The sequence below is a fragment of the Heterodontus francisci genome, chromosome 20 (genome assembly GCF_036365525.1).
Source record: "Heterodontus francisci isolate sHetFra1 chromosome 20, sHetFra1.hap1, whole genome shotgun sequence".
In the NCBI taxonomy this organism is placed as follows: domain Eukaryota; kingdom Metazoa; phylum Chordata; class Chondrichthyes; order Heterodontiformes; family Heterodontidae; genus Heterodontus; species Heterodontus francisci.
This window is the reverse complement of record NC_090390.1, coordinates 68,417,565-68,433,848: the sequence shown is the minus strand read 5'-3', so window position 1 is coordinate 68,433,848 and position 16,284 is coordinate 68,417,565.

Here is a 16,284-nt window from a genome sequence, read left to right as displayed (position 1 = left end):
GTTGCAGCCTCTGCTTTTCATGAGAGAGAGAGCAAGAGAGTGAGAGAGACAGGGAGAGATGCTCACTCTTCAAGTTTAGTTGCAGTCTGATGTTTTCCTGTGTCACAATTCAAACCAAACCTGAGCCAGCAGGCTAGTCATGTGATTAGCTCCTTTTTTGGACCAACCTGCCCAGCAAGGTTTTGTGGATTCTTTCAGTCTTAGTAGACATCCTTAATAGGGGGTTGGAATGCTGACTTTCACACATCGAATGTCTTTTGATCAAAATCCATTTGGTTAATTAAATCAGGGAGCAGTTCTATTGTCTTCTCCAGGCAATTGTCTTTTAGAATGCAAATGTTTTCAGCCACTGTCCTTCTAGAATACAGGTGCAGCCATGTTTTCAGTCCAGTAAGAATTTAAAATTAATGTTCCATATGACAAAATTAATATGCCTCATTCTTGGCAGGTGTCCCATTGATGTATGTCCATGCAGCACCAGATGCAATTTTTCAGATGTGCCTGTAAATTGGCAAGCAGCCTGATGGTCTGTTTCCAGCAGGGGGCTGCTTTGATTTACAAATTGGGTTTTATGTCAGTTGTAGTATCCTGCTTGCAATTTTCAGGTACAAATGGGCAGGCCTTGTGCCACACATGCACACACACGCACTCTCTCTCTCTCTCACACACACATACACACACACAATATGTCCATTTGTAACAGTCATTGAGCACCCTAACTACCAATCCTTAAAAGCTGGTAGCTGCTCAAAAGCTCTTAATTTTTTTTGTGAATCCAGCAAGAGCAGAATTTCTCTTCCTGAGCCCACAAAAAAAGCTCCAGCCCACTGCCAGCCGAGGAAGGGTCACCAGAGATTGTATCACATTCACTCTCCCCGCCCCTCAAGACTCAACCTGCTCGGCTGATCAGCATGGGAGTCAGCTGATATCTCATTCTCCCACTACTAGTGAACTTCAGCAGTGTGTCCATTTGGAAATGGTACGGGCCTTTTGTCGTTAGTTTTGGGTTGACAATGCAGCTGCACTGCCAATGTTATGTCAAGGGCTCTGAAATTCCTGGGGATCACTTCATCGCACAGGGAAGTTCCAAATTTGCTTGAACTCCAAGTTGGCGACCTGGTGTCAAGTCCTGCAAAGGGGATCATTTGTATATCCAGCATGGGTGCATTGCTCCTGAAAAGGCACTTCACTAGCATCCACCCTGATAGATCACCCAGAAGGATAAGTGTAGTGGAGTGATTATACTTTCAGAATAAGATAATCAACCACTTCTGGGCAAAGTTTGCAACCTTCATGAGTTCCATAATGAAACCTGAAGCTGCTCTCAGGGAAAGCATGGAAGCTCCATCAAACTTGTCTCATTGATGTAGGGGATGCAGATGAGCCCATGGTCATTCCCTCTGGAATGTGAAGGGTTACAGTAAATGGGATGACATTCTGGCACAGCCAGGTTGTTCTGCAAATTTCTGTTGTCCCCTCCCACCAAGGCCAGAAAATTCAGAGCTAAGATTTTTGATATATTCCTAATTGATATCCTATTGGAATGCACATAGCGAAGTCCTCAGGTAAAGCAGAGTTAAAGTTTGGGGGGTGGTGGTGGGGTGTGGTGGGGAGAGAGATATTTGGATTAAGAGGTGCAGATGTAATTTGGTTCCCATTTTCTGTTCTGTTTATTCTATTTCCACTATAAGCTACTGGGCTGAAATATATGGTGCTGCCACTGTAATCGACGGTGGACGTAAGCAATGGCGGTCCGCCTGTACAGACCACATGTCGCGGAGCCACCGCAATATTCAGCACGGTGGCTCATTTAAATGGCTGGACCGACCGCCCACCCCGATGATATGGAGGCGGTGGGCTGTCCGTCTCTGGCACTGGCGTCATCAGACCTTGCGCAGGCGCTGATACCATTTTTAAAGGGCTTCTAGCCCTTCCATTTAATTTAAATATTTAAAGAAAGAGGTTACAAAATATTTTTAAAACATTTAATTTCCCCCTCTCCCACCCCCCAATAACCATGCAATGAATTACTTGCCCTCGCCCCCGCAAAACACTTCCAACGCCCAACTGACCTTTCCCGCCCAAAGTTCACAAACTGTGCACTGTAACCCTTTCCATCATAACCTACACCAATCAGATGAGTTTGACCCCACTCCCCCACTCCTGTCCGGGGATCCGAAGGCACGGGAGTGCCGGCCACCGGCACCAATATCGTTCTGGGGCGGACAGTGGGAGCGCGATGGTTATTAATTCAGTTATTTAAATTAATTAACACATTGAAATTGGGCTCCTGGTGGGGGTGCCGCCATGAGGCCTCGCCGCCGCTGGCAATATGGGGCCAGGCCTTCCTGGTGCATAGGCCCATAACGGGCCTCTCCTAGAGGCTTTTTCCAGCCTCCCCTGCCTCCCGCCTCAACCCCTGACATGGGGCGAGGGTCTGTAAAATTCAGCCCACTATTTCCACATCTATAATGGAAACTGCCTTTGTAAACTGTTCATGGTGTAATTACTAGTGGCGGTACTGTAGAAAGGTGTAATTACAGCGTAACAAGTTTACAGAGACAGTTTCCATTATTATTGTTGACAGAGAAAGTTATGATGAGAAAGGTTGACAGGAAGTACATGCAGCTAAAAAGGAGAAATTTTAACTTGCTCTGCCTGGCAAAAAAAGGGTGGTGGTAAAGTTATAAAGGAAGTAATGGACTTACCTCTGCTTTCCTGCTTCGTCATCATTTTCCCTATGATGTGTTGCTGGGTGGCCAAGATGCCTGCCTTACTCAGGCAGCAGCCTCATTAATCTATGCAAATCTGGATCCTAGGATATTATAGCATTGGATGCTATTTTAACTGCATATTGGGCATAGCATCTGCCATGGAAACAGCTCAGTAAAACCTGGCAGTACAGCACAAGAGGTCTGTTGCTGCCCAGGGCTCTACCCTCTTCTCAGTCACAACCCTCAGCTCCCTGGACTTATCTTTTTCCCAATCAGGTCAGCAAACTCCTTGCAGCATAAGCATTCTATTGCCAGCACAACGTGAGCCAGGTTTGGAGTGTGTGTAAATTAATGTCTAGATTGAGTGCTGCCCAACAGAGAAAAATATTACTGTTTATCAGTAATATTCATGTTTTTATCAGCATTTGGTGTTAATTATTTCCTCACATTTCTGATGTGATCAGACTGTTTGTCACAATCAAAGGATGGAACTAAATATGGCACCGGCCCTGAATCCATTCCCTAACAACTGACTGCATCTTTTGCCATGGCAATTGTCTGAAGCTGAACCAGACTGCTTGCAACCTTGGTGTCATATCTGACCCCAAGTTGAGCTTCTGACATTCACTAAGACTGCCTATTTCCACCTCTGTAATATCGCCCAACTCTGCCCCTGCCTCAGCTCAACTGCTGCTGAAACCCTCATCCATGCCTTTGTTACCTCTAGATTTGACTATTCCAACTCACACCTGGCTGGTCGCCCAAGTTCTACCCTCCATAAACATGATGTCATCCAAAACTACCAATGTCCTAACTCTTTATCACCCATCAGCCCTGTGCTTGCTGATCTACACTGGCTTCCAGTTAAGCAACACCTCGATTTTAAAATTCTCATCCTGATTTTCAAATCCCTCCATGGCCTCACCCCTCGCTATCTCAGTCATCTCCAGCCCCACAACCTTCCAATCTATCTCCAGTGCTCTAATTCATACCTTTTGAGCATCCCTGATTTTAAACACTCCACCGTCGATGGCTGTGCCTTCAGCTGCCTGGGCCCTAAGCTCTGGAATTCCCTCCCTAAACCTCTCCACCTTGTTTCCTTCTTTTAAGATGTTCCTTGAAACCTACCTCTGACTAAGCTTTTGGTCACCAGACCAAACATCTTCTTATGTAGCTTGATGTCATATTTTGTTTAAAAATGCTCCTGTGAAGCACCGTGGGACGTTTTATTATGTTAAAAGCACTATCTAAGTACAGGTTGTTGTTGAATCTTCTAGATGTAGGTTATGCCATTGGTATACCTTTTGTGCAACGTAAACATTGAGGGAATTTGAATTTAGCACAATAATGGCACATGAGCAGCAAAATGTACTAAAGTGTAAATTTCCCTAACCCTTTGGATGCAACAATGGCACAACAATGTCATAGGTGCTGCAAACAATAAGGAATTTAGGGTCACTGTTTTATTCTGGTCAAGCTCTTTGCTTCCTTGAGCAAAGGAATTTTGAAATTCAGGAACCCAGATCGGATACTAAACTTAATCATTGAGTTGTCATAGATCTAACGTAAAATAGCTTATTAGTTCATAAGTTCCTGATAATTCAAAACAACCAGAGGCTGTGGAAATTGTGCAATCACTGATGCCTTTTCGCTGCATAGGGCCAAAGATAGAATATTTTGGAACTTGCATGTTTACTTTTGATAATGCTGGAACACTTCACAGAGAGCAATCGGTTCCATGTACTATTTAATTGCTCTTCAGGTTTGGTTGTTTTTGGCTTTTGGTTACTTCTTAGACTGAAAGAAATGTACCAGTGTGTGAATGATAAACATGGAGCAAGCAAATGAAGCAAATGTTGTGACTGTGTGGCATTTGTAATGTTAATTCCATATTAAAACTTATTTGTGTTGGTTACTTAGAATACTTAATGTTCAGTCATAATGGTAACATTGGCTATAAAACAATAGACTATATAAACTTACATTCTTGGATTTAAAATGTCACAAATATCTGGGGTTTAACTGTATCTGTTACCATTTTGTGTAAGTTCCTCTTATTTTTACTCAAAAAGTACAACATAAATACCTTACATTCAATTTGCTCATGTGATAAGTTTTTTTTATTCATTTGTGGGATGTGGGCATCTCTGGCCAGGCCAGCATTTGTTGCCCATCCCTAATTGCCTTTGAGAAGGTGGTGGTGAGCTGCCTTCATGAATCGCTGCTGTCCATCTGGTTTAGGTCCACCCACAGTGCTGTTAGGAAGGGAGTTCAAGGATTTTGATACAGCGACAATGAAGGAACAGCGATATAGTTCCAAGTCAGGATGGTGTGACTTGAACGGGAAGTTGCAAGTGGTGATATTCCCATGCAACTGCTGCCTTTGTCCTTCTAGGTGGTAGAGGTCACGGGTTTGGAAGGTGCTGTCGAAGGAATCTTGCCAAGTTGCTGCGGTGCATCTTGTAGATGGTGAACACTGCTGCCACTGTGTGTTGATGGTGGAGGGAGTGAATGTTGAAGATGATGGATGGGGTGTCGATCAAGCAGGCTGTTTTGTCCTGGAGTGTTGTTGAAGCTGCACTCATTCAGGCAAGTGGAGAGTACTCAATCACACTCCTGACTTAAGTCTTATAGATGGTGAACAGGCTTTGAGGAGTCAGGAGGTGAGTTACTCACCGCAGAATTCCCAGCGTCCGACCTGTTCTTGTAGCCACAGTATTCATATGGCTGATCCGGTTAAGTTTCTAGTCAATGGTGACCCCCTAGGATGTTGATATTGGAGGATTCAGCGACGGTAATGCCATTGAATATCAAGGAAGCTACTTAGAATCTCTCTTGTTGGAGATGGTCGTTGTCTGCTGCTTTGATGTCAAGGTCAGTCACCCTAACCTTACCTCTGCAATTCAGCTCTTTTGTTCATATTTGCACCAAGGCTGTAATGAGGTCTGGAGTTGGGTAGCCCTGGTGGAACCCAACTGAGCATCGGTGAGCAGCTTATCGGTGAGTATGTGCCATTTGATAACACTGTCAATAAACCCTTCCATGACTTTACTGTTGATTGAGAGTAGACTGATGGGCCAGTAATTGGCCAGATTGGATTTGTCCTGCTTTTTTTGGATAGAACATATTTGAACAATTTTCCACATTATCGGGTAGATATAGTAGCTGTACTGGAACAGCTTGGCTAGGGATGCAGCTAGTTCTGGAGCACAAGTCTTCAGTACTCCAGCTGATATGTTATCAGGGCCCATATCCTTTGCTGTATCCAGTGCCTTCAGCCATTTCTTGGTCTCATGTGGAGTAAATCAAATTGGCTGAAGACTAGCATCTGTGATGGTGGAGACCTCAGGAGGAGGTAAAGATGGATCATCCACTCGACACTTCTGGCTGAAGATTGTTGCAAATGCTTCAGCCTTCTCTTTTGCACTGATGTGCTGGACTCCATATCGTTGACGATAGGGATGTTTGCGCTACCACATGGCTTTTGTTATCTATAATCGTTCAGGAGAAGATGTAATGGAATATTAAATGTACATCATAGAGTAAAAGACTGAGCCTAAATGATTTGGTTGGTAATAACCTAATGCTATAATCACTTTGTTATCCTTCAATCAGTGCCTAAAAATAAAAATCTTCACGCATTTGCTAGGTCTATATCCAGACCCTAAATAATCACTGTTTTAAAAATGTTTTAAGTATTCTGACAAGCAATACTTGGCTTGCAACAAAAAGAAACATTTACAGGTTTGAATTCTAGAGTGTATATTTTCATGTTAATAACCAGAAGTATTTGACCCATTCAGCCATACTGAGGAATTCTGTTCTGCAGCTTGATCTATTCAGTCTTCAACCATGCTGCTCACGTTGTCCTCTCAACTAATGTGGTGCTTAATATTAAAGCAGAGTACCAGCAATACAGAAAGCACAAATTTAAGATTCAGAATTTAGTTCTGAAAGTTTAAATGGCATTAAACTGGGGTTAATTTTAAATAATTAATATAAACTCTAGGTAAATGTATATATGATCTAAGCATAACTTAGATTGAAGGATAGAGTTTTCATGTACCAAACCACTTTCCACTTTGCAAGGAATCCTTGACTCATGCATAACACAAGCTCAAAATCTTGATCCAAGCATTAGCAACTTCCTCAACTGTCTGATTTCTAATGGTTCACATACAAAATAATCAGGCCAATAACTGTAGCAGCACATTTTTAATCCTATTGGATAAAATTTTACTTTTGAAGTCTTCCAGTTGCTCTTGTTTGCATTCAATTGCAGAATGAAAGACTACATCAGTCAGGATATAAACATGAGAAAATGCTTTTTTTTTCATATGAATTTTGTACTCATCAAGATGCAGAGTGTCTATGCTGGAAGGGAACACTCTCCCAACTGGTGCTAGCACAATCAGGGCAGGTATAGCATGAGTAAAGAGTTCTCTGCTTTGCTAGTGTGATATTTTCAGTTCCTCTCACCAGACATCCTGTGCCCTATCTGAAGGTGTTACTTCAGTGGCAGTTGCTGAGGATTTGGATTGAAACTGAGCCCAGAACCTGGAGATGAGAAGTGCTGCACCATTCAGTTCCCCTGACTTTGTTTTAACTGCAATTTGTAGAAGTGCTGACCAAACCATAACATTTCTTTGAAAAGTAATTAAGACTTATCAAAATTATTTTCCATTCAGCTTCCAAATCTAATCATATCCACACAAAGTACTGAAAACATGCAAATTGTTCCAAAATGAAAGTTTCAGAAAGTCGACAAAGCAGCATAAATGTGGGACTTGTTGACTTGCCAAACTTGTTGACTTGCCAAACCAGCTATAATGCACTTGCTTCTTCTCAAGGTCAAACTACAGATAATAAGAGCTAATGTGTGTCTGCAATAAAATGATAACAAGAAGTATGGAAACCAAAATAAGAATATAAAATAACTTTTCATTCTATCATAAATACATCCAAAGTCCCAACAGGTCCACAGCCATCTACACGCATTATGAAAAAGATGAGGAAAAAATAGCCAAAGGAACTAGCTATTCATTACCATGCAAAGAGATTCTGTGCTGGAAAATGTACAATTACTTATATATGCATATTTTAGAAATGAGTTTATTTGGTCCCATTGTATTGCCTGTGCAAGCTGGATTTCAAATTATTGTTGCCTCAAAGTTTCTTGGGCCTTGAGATTGTTACTGATTTCAAGTATACTCCTAAATATTTGGTATTCTTTATAATACATACAAATGGATCAAAAAATTCAAGAACTGTGGGGGGCATTGGAACTGATTTGCAAAATTAACTTGTGTATTAAATGGTATGAATTGTAATAACTTGCCATATAATTCAAATCGAGGTAATATGAGCTTTCAGAAAATATCAGGAAATAACGTACCTGAATTAAGGAGAGGAAAAATCAGCTTGGGCTCCCAATCCTAATGGCTATCCAGTGACCACCCACCCCCCCCCCCCCCCCCCAACCCCTGCTGGAAAACGCATGTACGGGATAGGATAGGTAAGGATAGGATCTGATTTCATTGCAATGCCATTCACGGTTGCATAATGTGCCAGCGCTCACTATTAAGGTTCATACATTCAGGAGAAAATGTAAGCGAAAAGGGAAAGATTGCAAAAAGAAGGCAGACATTCTTACCATACATGGTAGTTTTTCTTGTTTTCCTTAATCATCTAGCATCATCTGTCAACAGCAATGAAAACAAAAACTTTGGGGATGCTGCCTATCATCACATATTGGCATACAACTGTTGGCATACAACTACAATCAAATTAGATCTAATCTAATATGTTCAGACCTTGTACACAGTATTCACTAGGTAAAATGAGGTAATGTAACATATGTGCACTTAAACTTACAGTTTGATAGGTATGGGATTTATAAGGGCTGGTTTTCTTGGGGCCCATAGAAATGCGTACTATGCCAGGACACAGAATTGGAATAGCACTTCGCCGGACATTATCTTTGTGGCCCAGTTTCTTTTTGGGCTTATTTGCATGTGATGGATGTTACATGGCCAGGCACTAAGGCCTCCCTTTAGGTGGAACGAGTAGAGCACAGGAACGTGAATTGTTTGCACAGGCCATAATGTCTGAGAAGTAAATTTGTCAGAACATAATTCTCATATGCTTCTGAGAAGTGATTTTTATCAAAACATTAAAGTAGCAGTGCAAAGATGCATGATTTTGTGGTTTCAATAAAAATTTGTCTCCAAAACATCAGTTTCTCAGTAACGAGAGCCAGTCACATAAGGGTCTACGTTTTGATAACAAGGGCATTCAACAATTGTTGTAGGAAGTAGAGCAGTGGAGGAATGCCCTATTTCTCTGTCATAAAGGAACATTATGAAGACCAAAGAGCAAAGCGGAGGCTATCAATAGCACCACGCCAAAGATAGGGAAGCAATGCCAAAAGAGGTTTAATAATCTCACCAGCAAGGGAAACGTAAATATGAATCTTTACTTGGATTTAAAAATGTTTGTAAGTCTTAGGGCAACCATCACCCTTTCACCCAATGTAAGGAGTTAGTTAAAACATGTCACGTTGGTGCAGTCGCATGCACTATAAAGATTGGTTCACTGCTGACAAGTCACACTCACTCCACACAAACATCTGCAATAATCTAATACATTAAAGTAAAACAGTGCCCTCATCACAATAATTGCAATAACATCTAAATGCAAAGATACGGCTAATTTTATCTGACATCATGATGATACAGTAAATCATGTATGATATACATGTTAATAGTATCTTAATTGGGGGTTACTAGTATTCAGGTGATGGGCATTATTTGAGGACTAATCTGTGCTCACATATATAGGAGCAGGCTGAAAGGGTGGTTCATGTTTGTAGGTGCACGATATGCTATGTATGTTTCTGTAAATAAAAACCTATAAGGACGAGGACCAGTGTTCTATCCTTCACCACCAAGCTATTTGAGCTCTAACATTCAGGAGGTAGGTGGCAGGTGGAGCACAACTACTGGAGGAAGACCTGCTACAGTTCAGGAAGTTATCCCAATTGTGGATAGGGCAACAGAGCTGTTGCAACGTAGTTTGAGGGAGGTGAAAGGAAATGGTAAAGCAGCTGGCCATGCCTCTGCTAAGGAGTTGTTGCTCCTTTTACTTCATTCCTTCCCAGTCCTGGTCAAACTGTCTGAAAATGTTAACTTTACAGACCTTGAGTCTCAGCTGGTGGCTCTGTTAGTAGTATTCTCAATACTGAGGTAGAAGGTTGTGGGTTCAAGTCCCACTCCAGGGCTGGAATTTTATGATGAGGCGGTAGCCCTGTCCACCAACTAAAAGGTCTGGGAGAACCGCCTCTGCCAGGTCTGGAAGCCATGCTGCAATTTTGGCCCCTAATTGGCCTTGGTTGGGACTTCCAGCCTTCTGAGGCAGGAAATCCCGCCTCTAAGAGCTCCGGCCAGTCAGAGTCCCAGCAGCGTCATTGGGAGCGGTGGCCAATGCTAGGACTGTACCCGGCCAGGACCAGCAACAATGGAGGAGGTCCCAGAAAAGGTGATTGGGGATCTGGCCTCGGTAGGGACAATTGGACTGCAGGGTGGAGGGATAGTTCTAGTGGGGGCAGCCCATCCTGCTGGGGAGCCATCGGAGGAGCACAAGGTGCCCAATGAGGAGGACCCCCCCCCCAGCTCGCAAGGAAGCCGCCAGGTATTACTGGGCTGCCTCCTCAGGTGCTGAGGTGCCTATCTGCCGCTGGTATGGCGGGAGGATGCCCTTAAGTAGCCATTTGCCACCTCCCCGGCTGCTGGTAAAATAGCAGCGGATGCGGGTAGGTGACAGGAACAGCATCTCCCCATCTCCTACTCGATTTTACACACCCCCTTCCCCGACTCCCAGCCTGGGAGGGGGTGGGGGTGGGGTGCGTCGTATAATTCCGGCCTAGGACTTGCGGTCAAAAATTTTAGGCTGGCACTCCAGTGCAGTACTGAGGGAGTTCTGCACTATTGGAGGTGCTGTCTTTTGGATGAGACATTAAACCGAGGTGTTATCCCCAGTGTACTGGCCAATATTTATCTCTCGATCAACATCCCAAAAAAACAAATTATCTGGTCATTATTACATTGCTGTTTGTAGGAGCTTGCTATGCGCAAATTGACTGCCGTGGTTCATACAAATGTGACTACACTTCAAAAATATTAATTGGCTGTTAAGCACTTTGAGACAGTGTATCGCCTGAGTCCATAGAAGCCAGCCCAGCAAACTGCAAAATTCAAGTGCAAAATTCAAGTACAAAATGGCGGATTGTTTGAAGATTAAAGTATCAAGGGGACTGCCAAGAAGCTTGGCATTCACAGGCATAATTTTGTGCTGGTGGTTGCGCACTAACTGAACATTAATGGATTGATTTAAGTGGCACTACTCTCCAAGTAAGCACTCAGGCCTGCATAAATCCTACTAATCTAAGCCAAGGAGTCACTAAAAATGAAGGGCACAGACTTCCTGTTCCTTGGTATCCATGGAGAGTATGGTATGTTGATCTACTCTAGCAAGCAAAGCATCCATTGCTTAATGGATGACCTATGCGCTGCTGATTGGTTTATGCAAGCTGAGGTCCTGGAAGTATCCTGAAGCCCTTGAACAATTGTAGAAATTGTGCACTGTGGGTGATCTTCACTGGCTCAGACAATATGATGGAGATTCAGGACCAGAGTCCGCTTTCAGCAGTTGGCACAACTCTCTGGTAACTTCCCTACTAAACTAGAGCCTCTAGCAGCATTATTCCTCACTAAGGACAGGAATGATTGTCAGGGTCTATGAGCCTGCTCACTTGGGTACCTCCAGCATGGTACTTTCCTCTGCTGCTGGCCTTACTGCATGAATCCAAAAATGCTCTCTGCACATCTTCCTTCTCCCCGCTCCTCATTCAGTTTGACTATTATCTTTTCTGAAGCCAAAACCTTTTGGAGGCCTTGGGTGATTTAAATCTAACCTGACCAGCTGGAGACTGGCCGGATTGGGTGCAATGTTTTCTCATTAATTAAATTTTCTGTACCTCAGAAATGTTGTTGACTCAGGCTTCACAGCATTCAAAAGGCTTTGTTTTTTATTTTGTTAGCACCCCTTTTTTATGGGAGCAGCTGGCACATGGCCTGTGCCACCCCCTCAGTCCCTCTCCATGACCAATGCTGGTAATGACAGGTAATTCAGTCATAGGCCATTACAATGTCACAAACACGACAAAAGTGTTTGATTTGAATAGCTGGGCCTCTTTCAGGTGTTGCACTGCAGGTTTTTTTTCAGGCGAGGAAAGGAAATTTGTTCTCAGTACAATGAGAGCTGAGAACCAATTTCTGTTTGGCTATGGTTCCCAGTCAAGCACTCCTGGGAAACTATATGCAGTAAAATGATTTCTAGCATTTGATAGAAATAGATTTGTCAGGTATAAGGCATCATAATTACCTTATGAAAATAGTGACAATGCTAACATTGCAAAACAAGGTGGAGTTATAATCTACCTTGAAGGAAAAATCTCTTCACTGGTTTGACCACATACGGTGAATGAGGCCAAAAATGTTCATATTGCCCTAGGAACTGGAATTTAGCATGATACTGTCATGCAGGCCCCCACCTGCCAAGACTGAGGCACATATTTTTCACCATATGAACATTAAAATTTAAAATTGTGGCTGGGAAGAAAAGAGGGCCTATCACAAGGAATTGCCAAGCCCCTGACTGGAAAGACATTTGCATGCTCGCAGACAGTGTTGGAACAAAGGACCGAGTCCCTGCTTCTCCAAGACACAGAAGACCTAGTCAGGCCAGTTTAGTCACATGACAAACTGGCTGTTTTTTAACTTGCCACAGAGTGTTTGAAAGGCAGAAAGCTCTTTACTCCTGGACTGAAAAGACCTCTCTCCTGTCTGCTCTCATCTCACTCTCACCAGCTTCGGAAACCATTGAAGACACATGAACCCCAAGAGAGAAAAGTCTCCGACAGTGAACAAGGTTTAAGAAGATTACTGGGCCCCATCGAAAAGCAAGACTGCTTACAAAAGGACTACATTGAGCTCGAAGCACACTTCTTCTGATATTGCCTCAAACTTCTCCATTTTATTTTCCTTCTGCTCTTTTCTGACCCTATTTGCATGTGTGTAGCACGTATGCATGCTAGCGTGGGGCGTGGCATGTATCTGTAGACGTTAAGCGAATTAGAGTTGAAGTTTAAGTATTAATAAATGCCACTTTTCTTCTTTAAACCTAAGAAAACCTGATGTGCTGATTTCTTTGCCTTATAATCGGAAAGTGGTGAACAAGGATTCACCAAGGGGGAGCTCAAAACACTGTGTGTTTAAAAATCAAACCCTGTTACAATAAGACCAGGTGAAGACAGTAAAAGACCCATAGACACCTTTCTCACCTGGTCGTAACAATACTCTCATACAGCAATGATAAAGTGAACACAGAACACTGGATAGATGTTACAAAGGGTACTTTAATGCAGTTGAGATTGTCCGGTGATATATGAAGTTCAAATTTCCTTTTGAAATCTCCATATGCTAAACATTTGAATCACTGTCATATTTTTGTTCACAATACAAAATACTGTATTATTCTTTAAAAGATAGCATGTGTTTAAAACTTCAGATATATCGCTGGCAGTTAAATATTATGTGTCAAAATTGTTGTGCTAAAAGTCACAGAAGTGAGTGAGAGCTTAACTTTTGAATTATGCATAAAACTCAGATTTGTAATCAGCAGGGAAATGTTTGCTATCTGTAACTTCAAATCGTGATCTGATCACTTTTTAAAGTTAGTTTCATTTTAAATATAAACTGGCAAGATGGTGCATTTGTGAGTTGCGTAATTGAAATTCCTGGGCACTTTGTTCCTCATAAGCAACCAGCATCTACCTCTGGTCATGCACGGTGCTGTCACACTGCCACTTCTGTACCAACACCTAACAACTCCTATTTGCAAGGACGTGAAGTGGCAGTACAACTTTAGCATCAGGGCCAGCTGTGACTGAAATATTCAGGTGTGAAACCCCTTTAAGAATGCTGCTGATGGGTCCACACCCGAAACACTTACTCTTCTATTCTCTTCAGAGGCTGCCTGACCTTCTGAGTGTTTCCATCATTTTTTGTTTTAAGATTTCCAGCATCTGAAGTATTCCTTTTGTTCAAGCTTCTCACATTACTTAGGATTGATACCATGTGGTGTCTATCATCATCAGTGTGATGTTAAAGCCAGTTTAAAAAGTGGTCAGGCATCCATTGGACCTCGAGGCATTTTAAAACAGAGGCTACCCTTCTCTATATTCATTCTATGAAAGTGGGCATCACTGGCAAGGCCACCACTTATTGTCCATCCCTAGAGAGGATGGTTTTGGGACTTCTTCTTCAACTACTGCAATGTGGTGAATGTTTTTCCACAATGTTGTTAGGTAGGATGTTCCAGGATTTTGATCCTGCATGGATGAAGGAGTGATGTATGGCCAGGTAAGGATGGTGTAGGACTTGGAGGGGAACTTGGAGGTAACTGTGTTCCCATGCACCTGCTCCCTTCTTCCGCTTGATTTAATGGAGATGCTGCTGAAGAAGTCAATGAGTTTCTGCAATGCATCATGTAGATAGTACGCACTGCAGCTATGGTACAGCAGGGCAGGAAGGGTTAAACATTTAGACTAGTGGCTGAGATGCCAGTCTAGTGGATTGCCTCATCCTAGATGGTGTTTAGCTCTTGAGTGTTGTTGTAGCTGGATCTATTCAGGTATGTATTCCATCACACCCCTGACTTGCAGCATGTAGGCGTAGAGAGATTTTGGAGAGTCAGGAGGTGAGCCTCCTGCTGCAAAATGCATAGCCTCTGACCTGCTCTTGTTGCAATAATGGTGATGCCCAGAATGTTTAAACTGGGGGAAATTCAGTGATGGTATTGCCATTGAGTGTCATGGAGAGGTGGTTAGACTTTCTCATGCTGGAACTAATCATTACCTGGCACTTCTGTGGCATAAATGTTACTCATCGTTTATTAGCCCAAACCTCAATGTTAGCCAGATCTTGTTGCATGCTGAGGAATTGTGAATGATGCACTATGCAATCAGTGTACAACCCCACTTCTGACCTTATAATGGAGTGAAGATCATTGATGAAGCTGCTTAAAATGGCTGATCCTAGCACACTACCCTGAAGAACATTTGCAGCAATTCAATGGGGCTGAGATGATTGGCTCCAATAACCACAACCATCTTCCTTCGAAGTAATTTCCTCTGATCACTATGGACTTCAGTTTTATTCTGACCTTTTGGTGCCATACTGGATCCAATGCTGCCTTGATGTCAAAGGCAGTCACTCCCACTTCTGGAACTTAGCTCTCGTGTTCATGTTTGGACCAAGCTATAATGAACTCTGGAGCCCAGTGGCCCTGGTGGAATCCAAACTGAACATTGGTGAGCAGGTTAATGGTGAGTTTGTGTCGCTGGGTAGCATTGTTGACCACGCCTTCCATCTCATTTCTGATTGGGAGTAGGCTGATAGGATGAGAATTGGTCAGGTTCGATTTGTCCTGCCCTCAAAACATTAAGTAATTACCCAAAAGGCTCTGCACGTAGCAAGAAATCACTTTGAACCAGACAATGTAACAATGTCCAGCACTGGCTGGCCGCGTCCCCGCCCCAGGCTTAGTGCTACAAGTCTGAAACAAGTAGCGCAATAGAACCAAGACCTGCTTGCTGCTTCCTTTTTTTAATATTCAATCTCTCACATATGTATTTCTGCAATGATACAACTACACATCACAAAATACCGTGCAAAAACACCAGCATTTAATCAGATTTGCATTCCCATGCTAATACCTATTGAAATGTGGAGTCGTTCTAACCACCTATTTTGATTCTGGTGTATGCGGGAAAAAGAACAAAACCTAAACGTCAGGCAGGTTGCAAAGCAAATAGAAATACTCGCATTAGGGAAAACAAATGGGAAACACTTTCAACTTTCTGGTGAGCACTGGCGCGGTGCATTGTTCGGTCAATGGGGATTACTCGCTGTTCTGGTTTTCAATTAGGTGTGAATCTTCTCCTTGCATGCGGCTGCCTTTCAACCAGTCCTGCATAGAGTTGTGTTTTTAATGGATGAATTATTTCATATTCTAGCACACTGCCCTTTGGACGCGAACACAGTCCACGGTGATTCACATACTTGTGAGGAAGAAGGCTGTTTTCAGTGAATATGACTCTGTGGACCGCTAGGAGAGCTACCGGGTGCTTTCGGCTTGGGGAACATGTCTGTCCTCATTGACAGGTGTACAGTAATAGCATAGAACCATTATGTAGTGTACTCTTCGAAAACAATAATACATAAATTGCTTCCAGAATTAAAAGGTTCGATTAATTCCTGGTTCAGAAGTTACCTGTTTATTCCTGTCTAGCTAAGCCGTTTTATATTAGAAAAAAAAATTCTCATCATCGCTGAGGAAGACAACAGATGCTGAGCGTCTTGTCAGCTCACTTGTATGTCCTCTCAATTCTGTCTGGGCTGGCATGTCATCTGCAAGCATGATCCTTGTTACAAAAAGATGTGGCAGGTTA